Genomic DNA, 14,434 nt, shown 5'->3' with positions numbered 1-14,434 from the left:
AAATTATATCCAAGGTTTTATCATTAAGACTGCCCAACAAACTTGATACGCTGGTTGCTACGACCCAATCTGCATTCATCTAGGGCAGAACTCTAGCACATAATTTCACAGCGGCAAATGAGATCTTATCCCAGGTTGTCTCACTCAAACAGAAAGGAATCATTTACAAACTGGATTTTGAAAAAACATTCAACAATATAGCATGGCCTTTCCTCATGGATCTTCTAAAAGTAAGAGGTTTCGGAGACAGATGGTGCAAGTGGATCTCTAACATCATTTCCACAGCTAAATTTTTGATAATTATAAATGACCCATTAGGGAAGCTTTTCAAACATTATCTGGACTTGCGGCAAGGTGACCCTTTATCCCCTCAGTTGTTCATTCTCATAGTTGATGCACTGAACCAGATTCTCAAGTCAGCAACAAAACACCAATTACTTGAAGGCATTGGTGGAAAAGCAATCAACGAGCATTTCTAAAATCTACAATTTGCTGATGACACTCTTATCTTCTATGGAGCACAAAAGAAAAGCATTACTAGTCTAAAACTTATTCTCTATTTCTTTGAGCTATTATCAAGATTAAAAATTAACTTTGAAAAATTGAAGATTCTGGGTATTGGAATCCAGAAAGAGCCTGGAGATTGGATAGTGGTCCTTTTGGGTAGTCAATCCACAGAATTTTTCTTTACATATCTACGTATGCCTCTCAAAATTTGCAAACTTAAGAAGAACGACTAGACCCTCTTACTTGAAAAAATCATGAAGAGGTTGACAGGCTAGAAAGGTAGATTTCTTTCCATAACAGGTTGCATAACACTTCTTAATGCAGTCATCATGCCAATTGCGACATTTTGGATGTCTAATTTTATTTTGCCATCAGATGGCATTAAAAAATTGGCAAACTTCGATGTCGATTCCTTTGGAACAGTTCTGAAGGATCAAAAATAGGTGTTGCAGCAGAAATTCATCCTTGGATCGAGTCAGCTGGAGGCGGATGGCGATGGTAGGTTGGCCTCTTCAAATCACCTTCATCAAGTCGACCTCCTCGGGTCGACTCCCTAGGGTTGGCTTTGTCAAGTCGGCCTTGATCTTTATCTCAACCTTAAACTTAATAGTTCGACCTCGGTCATGATTGTCACTTCAAATTGGTTTGATCTTCACCTAGGGTCGGTCTTGATCTTCATCTCAGCTTGATTTGATCTTTACTTTAGCTCGGCCTTGAGCTTTACTTTGGATTGATTTGATCTTTACTTCAGCTCGGTCTTGAGCTTTGTCTTGGTTCGATCTTAATTTTCACCTCAAATTGGTTTGATCTTTACTTTGGCTTGACCTTGAGCTTCACTTCGGATTGATTTGATCTTTATTTGGGCTCGACCTTGATCTTTACTTCTGATTGATTTGATCTTTACTTCGGTTCAGCCTTAATCTTCACTTCAGATTGATTTGATTTTTACTTCGGCTCGGCTTTGACCTTCACTTTGGATTGGTTTGATCTTTACTTCGGTTCGGCTTTAAACTTCACTTTGGATCAGTTTGATCTTTACTTCAGTTTGACCTTGATCTTCACTTCGGATTGGTTTGATCTTTACTTCGACTTGACCTTGAGCTTCACTTTGGATTGGTTTGATATTTACTTTGGCTCGATCTTAAGCTTTGCCTTGGCTCGACCTTCTCATGATTCTGACCTTCTGATCTCCTTGAGCTTCTTATGACCTATGGATCTATAAGAAGGAAAGAACATAGAATGATGGATGAGGGCTTGTGAGCCTTTTACCATGAAAGCTTTGAGTTGTGAGAGTCTCTCCCTCTTAGAGCTTGTTCTCTTAGAATGTTCTTGATTCTGTTCAGATAAATGAGGAAGTATAGATCTATCATGATTTAGAAGATGAAATTTGGGGGAATTTTCGCAATCTCCTTCATTACTTGAATTTCAATCTGTCGTAATTTCCTTTCATATTTGGATCTCCCAAAAATTTAAATTTGAAATATGGATGGAAAAGCAAGAATGATTTGAACATTGAGTGATTTCCGTAGTCTCCTTCCTTATTTGAACATTGCGATCTCCTTCCTCATTTGGATCCTCTTTTTTTATCGATGTTGGAATCTCCTTCCTCATTTTGATCCTTCTTTTTTATTTGAAAGTTGCAATCTACTTCTTCCTTTGGATTCTGTCAAAAATTCAAATTAAACTTTTAATATAGATATGGAATCAAGAATGATTCAAAAATCGAAAAATTTTCGTAATCTCCTTCCTTATTTGGATGTTGCAATCGTCTGCTCTATTTGAGCCCCTCAGTGTTGAGTCCGACTAAGATAGCTTGAAGAATACTAGCTGATCTGATCAGCATATGGTTGATTTGGAGAGGATCGAACCTTGCCAATGTCTGAAGGCAATCAAATCTGATTGACGTCGGTCAATCCATAGATGGTCGGTCCTGATCTGTATTTAGCCAATCTACGAATGATTGGATCCGATCGGCATTGGAGCAGTGTGATGAAGCTCCTCTTATTAAATACTCACTTTTTTCTATAAATGGGTCTGGCGCTTTTTCTAGTGCTGATCTATTGTGGTAGAAATCCATCTTTAGATCAGGTCGGTTGAAGTCGGACGATGATGACAAGATGGTAGTGGTAGGACCTGCAAGAGAAGTTTTCGATCGAAGTTGGCTCCAGTGGAGATCCTCCAACGCTCAAGTTAGATCCTTGAAATAAATAGGAAGGAGTGAGTACTTTGAAAGAGAAGTGTTTCATATCTTTGGAGTCCCCTGTAGGTCTCTATTTATAGGCAGAGATTGAGGTGCCATGAGGAGGAGGAGAATCAAATAGTTAGTTTTGCCTTATTATGCATGATACGCTTATAATCTTCTATCTTATTTGGAGAGAGAGTTTATTATTATTTTTTTTATTTGCTTACGGTAGATTATCATGTGGATTCTAAGATTTTTCTAGCTGGCATAAATCAAATACTATATCAGCTTAGGTCGGCCATCATCAAGATTGGATCGGGCCCATCTTCTATGTGCGTTGGCTTTATTTGAGAAAACAATTTTCCTACCCATAATAATAGGCATGTGCTTATAGAACTAGTCTATAGTCTACTGGTTGAAGGAATTTGGGGCCATGGGAGTTATCCACCTTAAAATATTCCGCCAAGTTCTATTTTGCAAATGGTGGTGGAATCTATTTTCTGATATACCAAAGCCCTAGAGTATTCTAGTGAAGACAGGTCACTATAGTCACCCGCAGCTATCACTACAGACAATACCCTGATAGCGGCTTTCGATTGGAATCTAGAAACAAGCTCAATCTATAGCAAGACTTTCAGTATTTGGCAAGGTTCCATATCGGTAACAGTATGCACATCTCATTCTGGCATGACTCATGGTTGTCAGTTCAACCTTTAAAAGAGAGGTTCCCTTTGCTATTTGTGCTGTCACCCAATAAAAATATCATGGCAGTTGAGGCTTTGAAACTTTTTAAAAGAAACAACGATTGGTCTCTCGCACCACCATTCCATAACAGAGTGGATTATCAAAATCTAAAACAGGAACTCTCTAAAGTTAAAATTTCTGCTAATCAATATGTCTTGAAATGGAAGTAGTTATCAACAAATATTTTCTCGATAAAACAATGTTATTGATTCCTTCTAGATGGAGTACGGCCGCTCTTTAGTAAAATTATCTAAAAATCAGAGTGCTAGAGAAAATAAAACATTTTGCATATCTTAGCTTTCATGGGAAAATTTTGACCAAAACCAATCTAACGAAACGAAGGTGAAAGGAAAGGACAGCTGCACCCTATGTGATTCGAGTTTAGAGACAGTAGATCATTTGTTTATTCAATGCCCATTCTCACGGCAAGTCTGATCCTCGCTTCTGCATACTCTTGGGCGCCTCAAGGAACTCCCACTGCATCAATCAGTTCTTTGGAACACATGGAGATCAGAGGAACCCATGCGAACTCTGCAAAATGGAGTAGATACTCTCTTGGTTATAGGCCAGTGGATCCTATGGAAGGAACGAAATAAATGATGTTTTGATTTCCATGCTTTTCTTCCAACCTACGTTTGCAAGCAAATTATGAAACTCTTCATATCTTGGACTGCTCATACTGATAGAGATAACACATCCATTCAGACTTTCAGAAATTATATAATAGAGTTGCCGTAAATCAGTTGTTAAGTTCACATTCACAAAGCTGATACGCTAGGTCGAAACATCTCTAAATCTGCTCTACATGAGTGCTAACTAAGAGCAGAAAATAGCATACAGGATTTTGGTGTTTAGACCAGGTAAGCAAGGATCGTGTAACTCACGGCGACAACAGTCCAAGGATTTGTAATGGCTAATAAAATTCGAAAATACAGAGCCTGTAATTAGGGATGGCAATGGGTAGGATTTGGATCGGATAGTATACTATCCATCCCCAAATCCGAACTTAATATCCTATACCCAAATCCTACCCGATACCCAATCGGGTAAGAAAAGAGATACCTATCCCCATACCCAACAGGTTCGGAGATATCCGTGGGTAACTCATTTCTCCATACCCAATCCATACCCGCCCCATACCCAACCCATACCCATCCATTCTATACCAAAAAAAAAAGTAAAATAATTTTATGCATATTATCAATCAAAAATAGAATTACCAATTATATATATATACATACATACATACGCACATACACACTTCTAACACACACACACATACATACATGCATACATATATGCATGCATACATATACATACATACATATATATAATTATATATATATATATAGAGAGAGAGAGAGAAAGAGAGAGAGATCATATATATGTGTGTGTATATGTGTGTGTCTATATATATATATATATATATATATATATATATATATATATATATATATATATATATATATATATATATATATATATATATTCGGATATGTATATATGTATATGTATATGTATATATATATTCGGATATGGGTTCGGGTATTACCCATATCCATAGGTTCGGATCGGGTTCGGATAGAAAATAGCACTACCCATACCCTACCCATACCCGTACTATAATTTTCGGATTTTACCCAAACCCGAATCCAAACCCAGTCAAACCCTATTTTTCGGGTTTGACCGGGTTCGGGTAGGATGTATACCCATCGGGTCGGATTAATTTTGCCATCCCTACCTGTAATTCTGTATGTCTGAAAATACTGAAATTGGATGGAAATTAGCAGCCAACTCTCACATTATAATTATATGTAAGTACTATATATTATATGTAACTCTAAGTATGCTAATATAATATTTCTTGAATTAGATTTTCTTTAACTCATTTGCATCAAAAAAGAGATTAATAAGCTAGGCAACACCTCCAGATCCAGCTTTCCTTCCTTACAGACTAAGCTTTTGAAGCAAGGGTGGTGGTGGTCGGAGGGCTTCCAACAGCAAAATCTCTTGCTTATATTTTATTGCAAAACTAGATTGTGCATGTAAATGTGATTAATCACAAAATTGCTTTTTGTGAAAATAGGCAATAAGAAAAGCTTAGAAAAGAATGGAAATGTTATAATAAAAGATTTCTATGCTTAGACAAATGTGAAATGAATAAAAAAATGGCCCCAAATAAGAAAAATCTACTAAATTTTAATATTATTTCTATATCTTATGTATATTATAATTCAAAATCTTATATCATGTTCTTTCAAACATGCATTGCATGTGATTATTTAATAGTTTGTTTAATACAGAGCACATAATAAGAGGTTTTATTGTAAAGCAAACCACATCGCTCATCAAAGATAGTAATATTGTGTGCACCGCCTTTCTTTTCATTAGCAAATAATTTTTGTCTTTAGGTAACAGTTTGATACCTATTTACTGCTACATAATCCATCATAATTTGTTTTCACCATGGCAAAATAAATCCCCCGAAGTTCTCATTCACCCTAGAGTCAAAAAAGGGAAAATCAAAAGGGAGGTCTCAAATGCATTTATATATTGAAATCAATGTTTTGCTAGGAAGTTTATTGGCATTTTAGATAAGGAGATAGACATGCTTAAGATGCATGATTACCAAAAGATCTTCCTTCGTCACGAAGGAATGATTTATTAACCTCCCATTAGCCTTAAAAAACTGGCAAACGAAATGTATTTTAGAGTAGCGGGGTCCTTTCCACCACCAGAACCGAGACCTGGTCGTGCCTTAGACATCAAAACAGCAGCTAGGGGGAAGTAACAAAATAACAGAGAAATTTCACACTGACATTTTGCCCTTTAAGCTAGAAATAAAAGGCAAAATAATAAAATATCATGGAAATTTCACACGGATATTTTGCCCTTTTTGAATTAAAAATTAAGCTGTGTGAATTCTTTTACGGCTCTCAACATTTCAGTACCACCATATCACTATCAAGAAGCTTGTCATTTTCCTCATATGATGACCTCGGGTGCAGGGACGCCCTGAGGTCCACTCCAACTGGGCCACCCTTTTCTTAGCCCTTAAGCAAACGCTTGCTAGCCGCCTTCTATTGGTGATCACGCATTAGAACTTGCCTTAGAGGTCGCTTTATCTCATGGATGGTATGAGAGTGGGCACTCCAAGCAAGGCTAACTATATAAAGGCGTCTTTTTTTCCTCTGTTCTATAGCAGGGAGGAAGGAGAAACAAGCTTCAAGCTATGGCCATGGAAGCTATGTGGAGTGATGGCTTCGGAGGTGAAGCCTTGTACTGCGTGATCGTCATATGGCTCTCCATCATATCTTGGATCATATTTACTAGTGTGGATGATCCCGAGGCCTCTCGGAAGCGTCGTCGGAGGCAGGGAAGGCCGGTGTTCATCGGGGCCACCGGTTTTTGTGACGGGACCGGCAGTGGCTGTGATGGGGGCAATGGCGTTTGTGATACTTGTGTTTCTTAGCTACCTACCGTGTGGAGGAGAGTGCGTGTTTGAGGTGAGTTTCTGCCATGTATGCCCTCGGTATGAAAAATAAGAGGGGATGACTAAATATATGATCTGTGGGTTTTGATTGGCTATGCGCTCTCCTCTCTGTCATCGTGAATGTAAATCGATTCCTAAAAGGATGGTTACAGTTTATTGCTCAACGTTTGTTGGTAAATTGCTGTTAAAGTTTTCTTGTGAAAATGGCACCAAACGTTGTATTTGTTTAGGGCTTTTTGTGGTTGGACACACACAACCAGGAACTAGATATGCGAGATGGGAAATGAGAACTGATTACGTCTGAAACACGGTTATGATAATTAGAATTCAAGGAAAAAAGCAACGGGAATAAGGAATCCGGCAGATGGTATTAGCCGCTTTCTGAAGTTCTCACTTTTGGGCGCTTTTTTTTTTTTTTTTTTTGATAAAATAATTATTCGACCTTTTTTCAGCGGATGGTGCTTTAGTGGATCACCAGGACAATAAAGATATGAGCAATCTTTGTCCCCCTCCTCAAGGGGGAAGAAAAAAAAGGAAGCACCTGACGCCGATATTCTTAGAACCGACTGTCTTAAAACCGACTGAGGAATTAAATAGCGGAGGAATTAAAGGCGGGGTGTCAAAATTCCTCAAAATGTTTTAGGACTCGTTTGCGAAAGGGAAGAGGTTGTTCCGAAAAACTAAAAGTGGAAGCCTCTTATTTGGTTAAAATTAAAAAAAATTTATAAAAAAAATATTTTTTTATATTTTATAAAAAATAAAAATTTATGAAGTTGATAAATTTTGATATTTTTTATGAGATAAAAAATAATATTATTTTTTTAAATATTTTTTAAAATTTATAATTAAAATTTTATAAAATATCGATGGATAATTAGGATGGAATACTATTTCAATATAATATTATATTAATATTATTTTAATATTTATAATAATATAATATTTTTAATATTAATATAATATTTATATTAATATATTAATATTTACATTAATATAATATTATATTTATATTATCTATATTAATAAATTTATTATATTAAAATATTAATATTATTTTAATATAATATTAATATTAAAATAATATTAATATTTATATAAAGTTTAGGAGTAAAAATGTATGGTTTTATATTTGTTAAGAGTATAATAGATATTTTATATAATTTTTTTAAAAAATTAGGTGTTCAATTAAATATAAATTATTTTATAATAAATTATTTTTTTATGATTAATTAAATATATTAAAATTTTATTTTTAGTTAGAAAGAATATTTTTTTTCTGTGAACCAAATGTGTCCTTAGTTAAACAACTGATATGGATGGGATTGTTGATCGGAACTGTAACGAGGTTGGGCAGCATGGTAATGCTCAAATAAATTTGATGATTTTTTTGATAAAAATAAATTCGATAGTTTTTCCATCACTATTATCATCAAGGAAAAAAAAAAGTTGGGCAGCATGATGTCTTAAGAGAAATTTTTTATGCACCACGGGTGGTATAGAAAATTCGATATAGAGTGCACCATCTCATCCAATTAGTCCATGTAGTCATCACTTTCTAGTATGCATTTAATGTCCCTGCAGATTGATTTTTTCGTTAAAAAAATCTGTATGACGAAAATATTTCTATCTTTTTAAAAAAATTATGATATTTTATGACATAATATAGTCCACGATGTCATAATATAGTCTCGGATATCATAATACGAGAGGAATATTTTTATCCAATTATTTTTTAATATACATTTAATATCTACACGTCGATTTTTTTGTTTGAAAATTTTGAATATCTAAAATACTTCTATTCTTTAGAAAAAAAATTATGACATCCTATGCATGTTATGGGCACAGGATGTCATAATATGGACATAAAATGTCATAATTTTTTCAAAAAATAAAGATATATTTATCATATAAAATTTTAAAACAAAATAACTGATCTACGTGTATTAAATATATATTATAAAATAATAATTATATAGATTAATCGGATGAGATGGTACACGTGGGATTTTCTACGCCGCATGCAGTGCACAAAGAATTTTGCGACATCTTACCTCGCCGAGCCTGCTTGATCGACTATTCTACCATTGCTTGGGCCCAGTTGCGACGTTTGTGGTGTTTGGGCCAAACCTCGCATAGTGGAAGCTGACTTCAACGCTGCTTGTGGCCTGGCCTGCCGGAACGGCACAGACCCGCCACCCCTGACGAGCTATGCCGGCGTCAGATTACACTGATGAGGTGGCGGTATCGTCCTGGATGGAGAAATTATTAGGTAATGTACAGCCGCCGGATGGATGTCTCTCACACTCCAATCAAACCATTCGACGACGTGGTCTACAACGGTGCCGGCGGCTGGTTCTATACTGCCAGTTGCGCGGGACCAACATTGCTATCAACACGGATGAAGCTGAGGAGATCGCTCCATTGGTGGACACCAAGCCTAATTTCCCTTGCAGGAACAACTCTGCCCTCCTTTTATCAATGGGAGAATCTTTGCAATGACAAGATGCTTGATGGTCGTAGGAGAATTTGGTGATCTTTTTCATCATTGGTATCTGTAACATCTCTCTGTATATAATCTGTATATTTTATTTTTTTATTAATAAATTTGAAGGAAGTTTCTTACTTCTTCTACTACGCACACAATCTTTCTTCAATTTTTCGTAATTTATGCTTGTACTTTAAAATTTTTAAAATTTTTAATTAGATCCTAAAGCTTAGATTTTAGTTGCAATATCATCCAGCCATTCATCTCAATAAGGACTCGTGAATATGTAATTGTCATATGAAATAAGTTTAGGCAAAAAATTTCATTAATACCCTTGGTTTACTCTTGCAACTAATGGTGTTTGTAACCCTGGGATTTAATTTAAAAAATTAAAATATTTAAGATGTAATTGTGAATTACGAGAAGTTGAAGTGATGTTTACTTAACTTTTTCAAATAAGAACCCTACCCTCTCAAGAGCTAGTGCATGTCATCGAGGTGACTGACGGGTCATGATAGCTCTATGTATTGGCACCCATGGCAGTTCCGAGAGATCGGATATTGGAATAACTGCATCTACTTCACTGACTATTGCACAGGACAAATCTTTTTCCACAGAGAGCTTTACATATATGCATTTATTTTTAAAAATAAAATTTTATGCGTCGTATATAGTGTAATAGTAGCATACCATTCAATAATATTGGGACACGTAATATATTTAAATAGGATAGATACTTAATACCTTTCAGCTTTTTTTCTTCAATTTTCAATGATAAAAATATCCTTCTTTTTATAGAACAAATAAATTAAGAATAGTATTATTATTTTCTGATATCTTGTATGATTTTCTATTAATATATATGACAATCTGAACGATATATATGACTTCTTATATCTTTATAATATCCTGAACAATATATATGATATCGTGAACAATATATATAGTTTTTTAATACTTTATATGATTTTTTGTGAAGATATATAATATTCTAAATAATATATATGATTTTCTGTGAATATATATGACATTCTAAACTATATATATGATTTTTTAACGTCTTATATGGCTTTTTATGAATATATGTGATATTCTGAATAATATATATGATTTTCTAACATCTTATATGATTTTTTATGAATATATATGATATCCTGAACAATATATATAGGACTTCTTGATACTTTATATGATCAACAAGAAGTCATATAAGACATCAAAAAGTCATATATATTCACAGAAAGTTATATATATTATTTAGGATGTTATATATATTGATATGAAGTCATATATATTATTTAGAATATCATATATATTGACAAAAATTTATATAATGTATTATAAAGCCATATATGTTGTTCAGAATGTCATATATATTTACAGAAAGTCATATATATTATTCAGAATATCATAAATATTTATAAAAAATTATATAAGATATTAAAAAGCTATATATATTATTTAAGATATCATATATATTTATAGAAAGTCATATATATTATTCAAGATGTCATATATATTCATAAAAAATCATACAAGATATCAGAAAGTTATATATATTATTCAGGATATTATAAATACACAGAAAGTTATATATATATATAGTTCAGGACATCATATATATTTATGAAAAATCATACAAGATATTAGAAAGTAATAATACTATTTTTGTTTTATTTTATAGAGGAAAGGATATTCTAAAAATTGGACAAAAAAAAGTTGGACAATATTAAATATCCGTCGCATCGTTAAGTACGCTACGTGCTCTAAGATAATTAAATGATGCATTTTATGTCAATTTTATTGCACTGCACATGATGCACAAAAACTCTCTCATTTTTAATTTGAGCGTTGGAAGCTTTTGGCCCATCTAGAATGCACAATCATCGCCACTGTGGATTGAGTCGAATCAAAAAACTTATTTATGTCTCTTCAGAGACATTCGGCAAAAAAGATTAGCATTCGTGAGAACTGATCTAATTAGATCTGGTTCGGGATGAAGTCGACAAGCCTTGCCGACTTCATCATATTTTTTTAATTTTTTTTAATCAAAATAGGGGAACCTAATCTCTTGCCTGATCCTCTGCTACAGGAGATGATAAGGCCGTGAGGGTCAATCGGATTAGTGTCGTATGCCATTCACGGACGGTCGAAGGTCATGGGATGATTTACGTCAGTGAAATCCAGCTTTATCAAGGACAAATCGAGCTTATCCCCTTCCTATCTTCTTCTTCTTAAACCTCATCTTCCTCGGTTGATTTCCACCTCTGAAGCCTCCCTTGCCTCCCTTTTTTTTCTTCCTCATCTTTGGCGGCCATCATGCTGCCTTGTCGAGCATCTCCGCCCCTCTAAAACTTGATTTGCCTCCATTGCCCTATTTTTCTTTACTCCAGGGATTGCCATCATCACTCATCGAAATCCATCTGTCCGGTCGAGCCACCCTACTACCACCATCTTTAGTAAACCCTTCTCCCTTTCCCTTACTACTTGGCTCTAGATACCGCCATCATGGCATAAAAGGGAGTACCCTTTTTCTTTCTTTTCTCTCAGATACTCTGTTACCGCTAGCTAGGCCGCTGCCTTTAGCCATCGTCGTGCCACCACCGCCAACTAGTACCACCGATCGCACCCCTTCCTCCACTCTATTCTCTCTCATGGAAGCTTTGTCCTTAGTTTACCTAAGGAAGAAAGAAAGAAAAAGAAAGAGAGAAAGAAAGAAAGAAAAATAAATAAAGAAAGAGAGAGAGGGGAAAAAAGAGAAAAAGGAGGAGAGAGAGGGGAAGGAAAAGAATTCAACATTTTTGGTGAACCCATCTTGTTGATCAGATCCCAATCTAATTGGATCTAGATCAATTTGAAACATTTAGATTCATCTTGTGATTCGATCCAAATACGATTTGGACTGAGATTCTGTCTCTTTATTCTAAATCTTTTCTCAATTGAATAAGAATATTTTTAAATTATCTAATCAGAGTCTTCAATGCTAGAGGAGCATCGGATCCAGCAATCGAGCCACGAGTTGAAGGTTGTGATTTTTAAATCTAACTGATTATATGTTTCTTTTTATCTTTGGATTTTTAGTGCATATCCGTGTGTTTAAAAATTAGATTTTATACATAGAAATTGTTCAAATATCTAGAAATCTAAAGGTTTGGAAAGAATGTATCTTATGCATGAAAAGCAATTCAAAATTTTGGATCAAATATTTATGTTAACATGATTACAAAATTTGAAATGAGATGATTTTTTTTATTTTAATGTTGCATAATTTTTAGAAACAAGCATGAATTTTGAGTAAAAATTATCCTCTTGCTTTTAAAAATGAGATGTAAAAAATTTGATTTAATATTATTATAAAAATAAATATATATGATTATTTATAAAAAAATTAATTTTGATAAAATTATAAGAAAAACTCTCTAGTTAAACTATGATCTAGATCTAGCCAATAGGACTGATCATTGGTCACACATCAAAGACTAGTTTCTTCTGGACCTAGCCAATCGAGACTAATCGCAAGTAGAGTTAATCCTTTTCGATCTAGCCAGTCGGGACTGATTGCTAGTATATACTAATACATCATATATTTTTTTCAGGACTAAACTCATTGCCATATCACGGGACTAATCATGGCCATATAAATTAGAGTTAGTTTTCTTCTGAGCCAGCTAGTGAGATTGATCATTGGTACATACTGATGGATCGCATGTTCTGTATTCAGAAGTTAGTCTCTTCTAGACCTATCACAGGACTGATCATGACCATAATCATTGAGGACTAAAAGAGGATTTTAAGTTCTCTATTGTTATGTATGGCATATTTTAAAAATTTAAATTATATTGGTTTATACATCTATTATTGTTAATTACTATATTTAGAAAGAAATTTAATTATACTTGATCTCTCAGAGATATTGATAACTTCTGAGTCTGTAAAGCTCATTCCTTCTTTTCAACTTTTTTTCTCAAATGGACTAGCAACCTATCAATCAGTAAAGCCAGAAAATGATAGCAACTAAGAGTCATACATCAAGAAATATGAATAGCCAACATACAACCAATTTCCACACTCAAACTATATCTCCCATCCCTTCATCTACTATTTTCCTTTTTGTGCTAGTTTCATTTTGCAAACATTTATGTAACTTAAGTTCATTCACTTAGGGTGTATTTGGTTACACTTTTTGATTTTTGATTTTTAAAAAAATATTTTTTATTATTTTTTTTATTTTTACTATTGAGTAAAAGTAAAAAAATAAAAAATATGTTTAGTAACTACTTGCTATAAAGCAAAAAGCAACATTTAGAGACGGCAGGTAAAGAGCTCGACGAGGGAGAAGGGTTCGAAAAGAAAGGGAGAAGGGGATGGGGAGGTGAAGAGCTCGACGAGGGAGAAAAGTTTAGATTTTTTACTTTTTGGTTTGGCATTTTAGATGTGGGGAAGAAAAAAAAATAGAAAAGTAAATTTTGGAAAGCAAAAAATTTTTGCTTTGCATATAAAGTAATTATTTTAATTTTTTTAATTTTGATTTTTTACTTTTCATGGTGTTACCAAACATTACTTTTTGATTTTTACTTTTTAAAAATCAAAAAATAAAAAAAAAAATTTAATGGCTAACTAAATGCACCCTTAATTTATCTAGGTGAGCTTTGCCTTCCCTTCAAAAAAAAAAAAAAAAAAAAGAAGAAGAAGAAAGGAAACCCTTTATAACTTGAGCACAAAAAGGAATGGTTTCGGTTTATTCTACTATATAAAATTACAACTACGTGTATGAATCAGAGGTTCTGAGCTCAAATTTTGGTGCGATTGCTTCCAAAATTTTAGGGTAAGGTAATCAAAATTGGTGATAGTACTCTAACTTTTATTCTCGAAAAAAATGCATGAATCACAAATTCTTTTCCCTTTGAACATGTTTCTAATAGGAACAAAGGCATTTTTAGATGGTTGTATGACATAGTGAATAAAATGTTATGATGAATGTTGTCTAATTCTTTATTTCAATTTTCAGTCACAGATTTTA

This window comes from Elaeis guineensis, chromosome 8, assembly GCF_000442705.2.
Source record: "Elaeis guineensis isolate ETL-2024a chromosome 8, EG11, whole genome shotgun sequence".
Taxonomy (NCBI): domain Eukaryota; kingdom Viridiplantae; phylum Streptophyta; class Magnoliopsida; order Arecales; family Arecaceae; genus Elaeis; species Elaeis guineensis.
This window is presented reverse-complemented; position numbering follows the sequence as displayed.